General features: G+C 41.7%; 1 protein-coding gene across 4 annotated transcripts in view; it reads right to left on the bottom strand.

Annotated features, from left to right (window-relative positions):
• Positions 1–7,041, bottom strand: part of MOB2 (MOB kinase activator 2) — a 120,053-nt gene that overhangs the window by 24,398 nt on the left and 88,614 nt on the right. The window lies entirely within an intron of this gene.

Raw genomic sequence — 7,041 nt, 5'->3', positions numbered from 1 at the left:
TACAGTACGCTTCAGTCCACCTTTGCGGGGAGGGAGTTAACCACCAGAGCACATACACCACTGAGGACACTGTTATCTTCCAACCCTTCCAAAGCTTGTGGAGCTGGCAGATTGCAAAGCTATCTTTATATTTCTAAACCAAGCAAATTTGATTTGGAAACCTCACAGCCTCATAAATGTGGGATTTCACAACACAGCTTGCACAGAGTTGCTTTTCAGGATAGAACTGTGCTTTAATTGCTGGGAATTATTTCACCATAGCAACCTGGCTTCAGCAGTCAGACAGGCTTCTTGCTATATAGCCCAAGATACACAAACACAGAGAGTCTGCTCTGCTCAGAGAGTACGAGGGTGCAGGCTGGTTTTGTCTTTTTAAGAGGTGTTTTAGTTCCCTCACTGCCTTTTTGCCTTGCAAGCTCTCTTTGTACAACAAAATACATTTCTCCAACAATACTAACTAGCTTTAAGCACTGCTGTGGCTTAAAGAAAACACGCAACAAAGAGAATATGTTAGGTGTGCATGCCAAGCTCACCACCTTACCCACACACCGTTTTGGAAGACAGGTACATGTAATGTAAATTTCAGATTATGAGCACGTTAGACATTTCTCAACTTCCAAAAGTCTACAGAAATGTTTAAAAATGTATTTTATAATCACGCTGTGCAGTCAGAGGCGGCAGCATGGACCACACGGCATTCCCCAGTTAACCAGAATACTCACTGTGCTCTCAATCAAATATTTTTCGACATGGTGGAACATGTCAGCTTGCAGCTGAGCTCAGTCACAGTTGTTGTCTCTCTCCTCAGCTCCCCAGAGGCAGGGAGCAGTAAAGGACCATGTCTTTTTTACTTCTGGCAGGACTGGGCAAATTACAACTATTCAGGCACAAAAAGTGTCTTACACGGGAAGGGTAAATTAAGTTATTTTTGCTGGGAAGAGAGTGAAAACAAATTAATCACCTGCCTTGCTACTACATTTCCACCTTTGAAGACATCACCCATATGTAATCCCACAATAAGCAGGAGTTCATCAGCTGAACCCTTCACATTAACACCATGTGGTTTACACCTAAAAAACCCGTGGTTTAATAGGACAGAAAAGTGCTCAGGCATGCCACAACTGAGCGTGAACACAGAAACACAGGTAACAATACAGCTACTCCACACAGCTTCCAAGAGTTATTTTGTAGGAGCTTCAGTAAACAACATAAACTCAAGTTGTTTTCACTATTCATAATCAATTTTGCATGCCTGCACCTGTAAGCTCAACTTTAAAGCATCTGTACTAGCACACACACGTGCACCTTGTTACATTGGGACACAACTGGGAGGAATTCACTTACCTACCCAGTCATTAGTTATTGAACAGGTTGGGCAAAGAAATACCAATGTGAAGAATCAGCACCACCTGAAATTCTCATCCACTGTCTCAAGCTCCACAATCTCTCACACTTTAACTACAGCATTTTAATTAGGAAGGATTTAGAAATGACCACTGGTCAAGGTCAGTTCTCCCTCTATGGCAGCTGTGAAGATCAAAGTATTTTTTTTTCATTCTGTTAATATTCTGGCTTTGATTTAAGCCACCTCTCCTGCCATGCCTTAGATCAGATCAATGATGAGCAGCAGAGCCTTTCAGTTTAGTAGGAGCTACCTCATTAAACAAAAAAACCTGAAAGCCACAGTTAGAAGGCATAGACTGTGCCTCTTCACAGGGTAAGAGAAAGAGTTAATGATAAAAGGAATCAAAGAATTACCTTAATTAGGTAACTTGTGTTAACAAACAGTACATACAAAACATTCACTACTCTAACCATGTAGTCAACTTTTAAACTTTGACAGAATGATGCAATGTGCTCTGTTCAGTTCTGTCATCAACAGCATGCAGCCGCTTCAGTCCATTCTAGGAAACAGCAAATTAGAGTTTTGCTTTTTGCACAGTAGAGGAAGAAAACTTTATTTAAAACATAAACTCAGTGAAGTCCCAGGCCAAAGTAAAGAAGATCTGAATGACGGATAAAAAAAATAGTAGGGTAGATAATAGTTTAATTACTGGTACAGTTAGATCAGCCACTGCTCATCAGCTCACAAGACAGCAGTGATTCCCAACCTTAATTTATTACTTTTCAGGATATACCAAGGGAGACAGAACAGTTTAAGTAAAGCACCTCCACAGAGACGTACTGATCCATTAGCAGTCAGAAAAACCCCAAAACACAGGTACAGTAAAACTTGTAGTGCCACCTTCAAGGGCTTGCTGAAATACAAACTCACCCTTTAATTAAATGCTGAAAGCACAGCCAAGAGATTGCTTAAGGAAAACTGGCAATTTTCAAAATAAATGTTAAAATTAGAGGCACAGTTGTGTGCTCAATGTGTTTCATTCACTTGGCTGCACGTGCAAATGGCAAGCAAGGATTTCAACTGCTCTTGTAGACTCAGTTCACATAAGCACAGACCAACACCTAAGATTCTTCCCCAAAACACAATGTGAAGTTGGGCTTTTACATTGGCCTTTGCAACCTAACATCACACCTCAAAGCAAGGGATGGCTGTGACCAGCTCACTCCCCTCAAAGATAGCCTGCACTGCTCACCTGAGAAACCCAGTTTCAATTCCTGGCAGCAACCAACAGTTCATACTGATTTTGCAGAGGTGTAACCATACTACTTGTGTGCAGCTGCACTAGTAGTTTCACCACAAAGAAACGAAAGATAGTCCCTAAATAGTGAAGAAGTCTGTCTCTGGAGGAGTTTAGTATCACTTCTGGGTGATCGAGTTACCTCTCAATTCTCTACTTCAAAAATCAATAGAAATTCTTCTCAAAAAGCTTGTAACTGAGGTCACTTAACAGACAGGTTAGCTTGACTACTAAATAAGATGTTTGGATTTAAAAATATTTGTATTTCAATGATGCACCTAGAGGTGAAAAAAAGCATCGTATGCTGAAAACCAGAAAAATGTGTATCTCAGTTGAGACAGAATAATTTCTCCTGTCCCACACAGATGGCACTCTCAAGACCCCAGTTTTATCTTTTCCCTGCACAGGTCTGTTCTGAAGAAATAAAGCAGTCACATCAAAATCAAGGACTTTGTGTAATGAAGAATCAGCAAAACCTCATTTGTCACAACTTCCTTTCCCCCGTCTTGCCAAATGCATCCTGCTGATTATCAGCACTTACACCTGTAAGGCTTTGGTGTTCTGAATCTGGAATGTGCATTCACATAAGACTGAGGAGCAGATCTGGGTTGACTAGAGTGTGAGTCAAGGTACACCTCATGTCATCTCTCCTGCATGTGAATTGTTATAAATCACCACGAAGAAGCCCAAGCCTTCGCTCTTCATTAACGCCATGCATTTTGTATGTGTGCCAAGATTATTTTTTGCAGATACTAAGCTCTCCTAAGAGTTTCACTATTCTGTCACTACCTGCCTTTCTGAGGACAGCTGCATTCACTGCTGACTCCTTTTTGAAAATAAAGGGAATTACACAGGCATCCACAATTTTCCTTTTACCTGGGGAGCATCCACTACCACCAGCCCCTGCTGTTTGAGCAAAAGCAATTCTAGAGGTATGTCAGCGCCAGATAGAAATGAACTTGGAAAACTCACAAAGCAGCATTTTCTGACACACTATAACAACTCAGCTCCAGTGTTAATGAATCCATTAATGCCAAGAAGTGGCGTTTTTCTTCAGAAAACTGGAAGAAAGGGTTAATCCATATATCCCATACCCTTCTCTTTCTAGAGAGTATGTGCTGGCAGCTCTTAAAAGAAAATCAACATCTCATCTTCTCTGACAGCAATTTGCTGAAGTCTTAGTTAAGATTCTGTTGAGCCCCACAGCACCAGGGATTAAGAAAAAGGATTAGAAAATCCCCCTCAACAAAAGAACACTTTATTAAACTCAGTTTTGGTGTAGTCACAGAGAAATTGTCCGACAGGGGAACAGATAAACTTTGTCTTAGCCATCTCAGAGCAACAACTGGTGGGAGCCCACCTTCCTAACACCACAACTCTTCACCAAAGATCAAGAATGGCAAAAGAAAAGCTCTTCTATAGAGAATTTTTTTTCTCCTACAAGTGTACCTGGTAAAGACCCTGGGGTGCACAGACAGTTTGAGATACCAGAGAACAGCACACAGAAATTAAGTGTGAAACTGATACTTTCTCCTTAAAGAGCAGCACCAGAATCATGGGCTATTATAACAGGAAGCAAAGAGGCAAACCAGGAATTGTAGTTAGCTCACAGAAGGATGGATGTTGCACACTCATACTTTTGCAAGTATATATACTGAAATCATCTTCCAGGCAGAAACAAGCAACTAAAATCTGGAGCAAATCCTACAATGAAACAGATGCACGCCAAGGAAATGAGATAAAAGGGTAAATAACTTCAGTTTGATACTACAACCCAAACTATTCTTTTTTAAGTGGCTGGGGGGAATCTTCAGAAAAAAAAGCAGCATACTTTTGCCTTTAACCCAGAGGAAAACTCACCTTGTTAAACCTTGGGCAGGTGCCCTTCCTATATTAGGCTCTGGAGACACCTTACAGGATTATTTCAACACAAAGAATTTTAGCAGTCCTCTCCCTCTGGCTATCACTTCATAGGATGTAGAACACATAACCAAAATACAGCTCAATGTTGTAAATACCTCTGAAGAAAGGCACTGACTTTAATAAGTTAACACACTGCACGTGGTCCACCAACTTTCACGAATGCACTAGAATCATGACACTCCTGCAGCAAATACAGGTGAACAACAGTCAGGCGACTATCCCAAAGAAATGGAGGAGTAAAAAACCCACGGTAATGAACATTCTTATATCTAACCTGAATTTCACATTTAAACTTGAACCCATTACCCCATATCCTATCACTACAGTCCCTTCAGATACTGGAAGGCTGCTATGAGGTCTCCACGCAGCCTTCTCTTCTGCAGGCTAAACAGCCCCAACTTTCTCAGCCTGTCCACCAGGCTGGCAAGGCCACTCAAGCCCACCTCCACTGCAGCCCACTGTCCTCAGGACAGGACGCTCACATCAAAGAACCATCTCCACAGCACATCTGTGCTTTCATACGCACAGAAGAGGTACTGCAAAGGCCCTCCTGCCTGGTCACACCTTGCCAAAGAACAGGATGTTACTGCCCTATAAGTGTCACTGGTCCTTTACAAGTAGCTGGGCGAGAGTCTTGAAAGGCTGTCCTAGAACAAGGAACCACCTCCTGTTACAGAAATGTTCAGTAAAACACAGCAGAACAACTGGTGACATCAGTTACCCTGAACCATAAACATTTTGAACTATTTTGGTACAATGGAAAGTTGTGGGAGGGAGAAAGAAAAAGAACAGAATAAAAATAACTGTTATGGCTCTGAAGAGCATTTTGCCTACAAGCCCCTTCCCTACAAGCCCCTTCCCACACTGCCCTCCTTCCTTCTCTTCCACCTGTCCTCAGATCCCTGTAATAATCAGATTAATGTTAAATGAGGCTCTTCCTAATTACTTTCTAACGCTATAAACCAGACGAAATTGTCTTAAAAATGTTTCTACCTGAATTAGGATAACACAGCATTGTTTTGGGTTTTTTAATATCTGCTTTAGTCCTGTCAATACACATGAGCATTGCAGACAACAGCTGTCTTCAGCAATGAGTCAAGGCAGTGGAGAAGAGGCAGTCACACCAAACACGCTTCTTCTACCCACCTTATGTGGGTTTCCATGAACATGTCTAAAAGGACTCTGCATAATCACTTAAAAATCGGAATCCAAGATCAGACGCAACCTGGTTTCTTCCTAGTCTTGTATCCTGGTTTCAGCTGCCAGGAATTATTTGAGGAATAGACAAGGAATTTAATTTTTGAAAAATTTCTAAGTGCTGGATGTGACAAAACACAGCACCATCCAGGCTGCGAACACAAACCTGCTCATTCACCTCACTGAAGCAATCATTATCACACTATATCTGGAGACAAGTTACTACACTTGAAAAGCACCTGTAAAAATCCCACTTTGTTGGTAATGGCAATGCACACTCATGCAAGGGGGGTGGGGTGGGTATTTTTTGCTTGGTATCCAAATCAATCCCTGCACATTGCTGTAAGGAGGGAAGCTTTCTTGAGAAAGAGAAGTTTTCAGTTTTCTATTCCCACGCTCTTCCTGGGCTGTGTGCACACATAAACCACACTGTACTTTATCAGAATTCATTACACAACGCCATCACAACTCTGTAGCTTGCACCATTCCTCTTTCCTGACACCGTATCACTGATTAGTAGCCAACTATCCCAAAGGGACTTGGTTTCACTGGAAACTTAAGAGGAAATGCACTGGCTACGAAGCTGCATGAGCAGCAGTCTCTAAAAATCACCTGCACAGGACCCGAAGTGCCACAGCACGGCAAATGCGCTTAATTCAGGTTCAAGCACTGGCACCGGCACAGACAGTGAACACTCTGTCCTGAAGTCACCAACCCATTGCTCTGAAGAACGCTTATGATCCAGTTATCCACTGGAACCAGAGAGGGATCTCTCATGTACCCGAGTCTTCCTTGCACTTGTGCTGCCTGAGGCCAGTAAAAAGCACGCCTCTGCAAGGAGGCCAGCATTAATCAGCTGCATCACAAAACTTGAATACTTAAATAATGCTGAAAAGTAGAATAATATTCCACGTTTTTACACTGCACTTTCTTCCCCTTTCCCCTTCTACCTCTCTGCGGAGCCACCAACTTGCAGAAAACAGAACAAGACAAAAAAAAACCAAAACAACAGGAAAACTGTGTCCATCTTGGCTTTTTTCCCCTCCCTAACCATGGGCTAAATAATTACACAATTCATTACATGAGACAGGAAAAATGAGATTAACCTATTTCAAAAACATCTGAAGTGAAACGAAAGCCCTAATTAAACGTTGTGCTAAGGAATACACAGAACTTCACCTCAGCTATGCTATGATTAATTTAAAGGGGAGATGACACTTTTCTAATGGTATTTTAATTTTTTTAAATCATTACAAGTGTGTAGTCTTGGTCCCATCCC

The sequence above is a fragment of the Pezoporus flaviventris genome, unplaced genomic scaffold (assembly GCF_033815535.1).
Source record: "Pezoporus flaviventris isolate CSIRO_AGI_PZ_B2104156 unplaced genomic scaffold, CSIRO_AGI_Pfla_v1 ptg000036l, whole genome shotgun sequence".
In the NCBI taxonomy this organism is placed as follows: domain Eukaryota; kingdom Metazoa; phylum Chordata; class Aves; order Psittaciformes; family Psittacidae; genus Pezoporus; species Pezoporus flaviventris.
The sequence above is the reverse complement of the archived record's forward strand: the minus strand, read 5'-3'. Positions and strand labels throughout refer to the sequence as shown.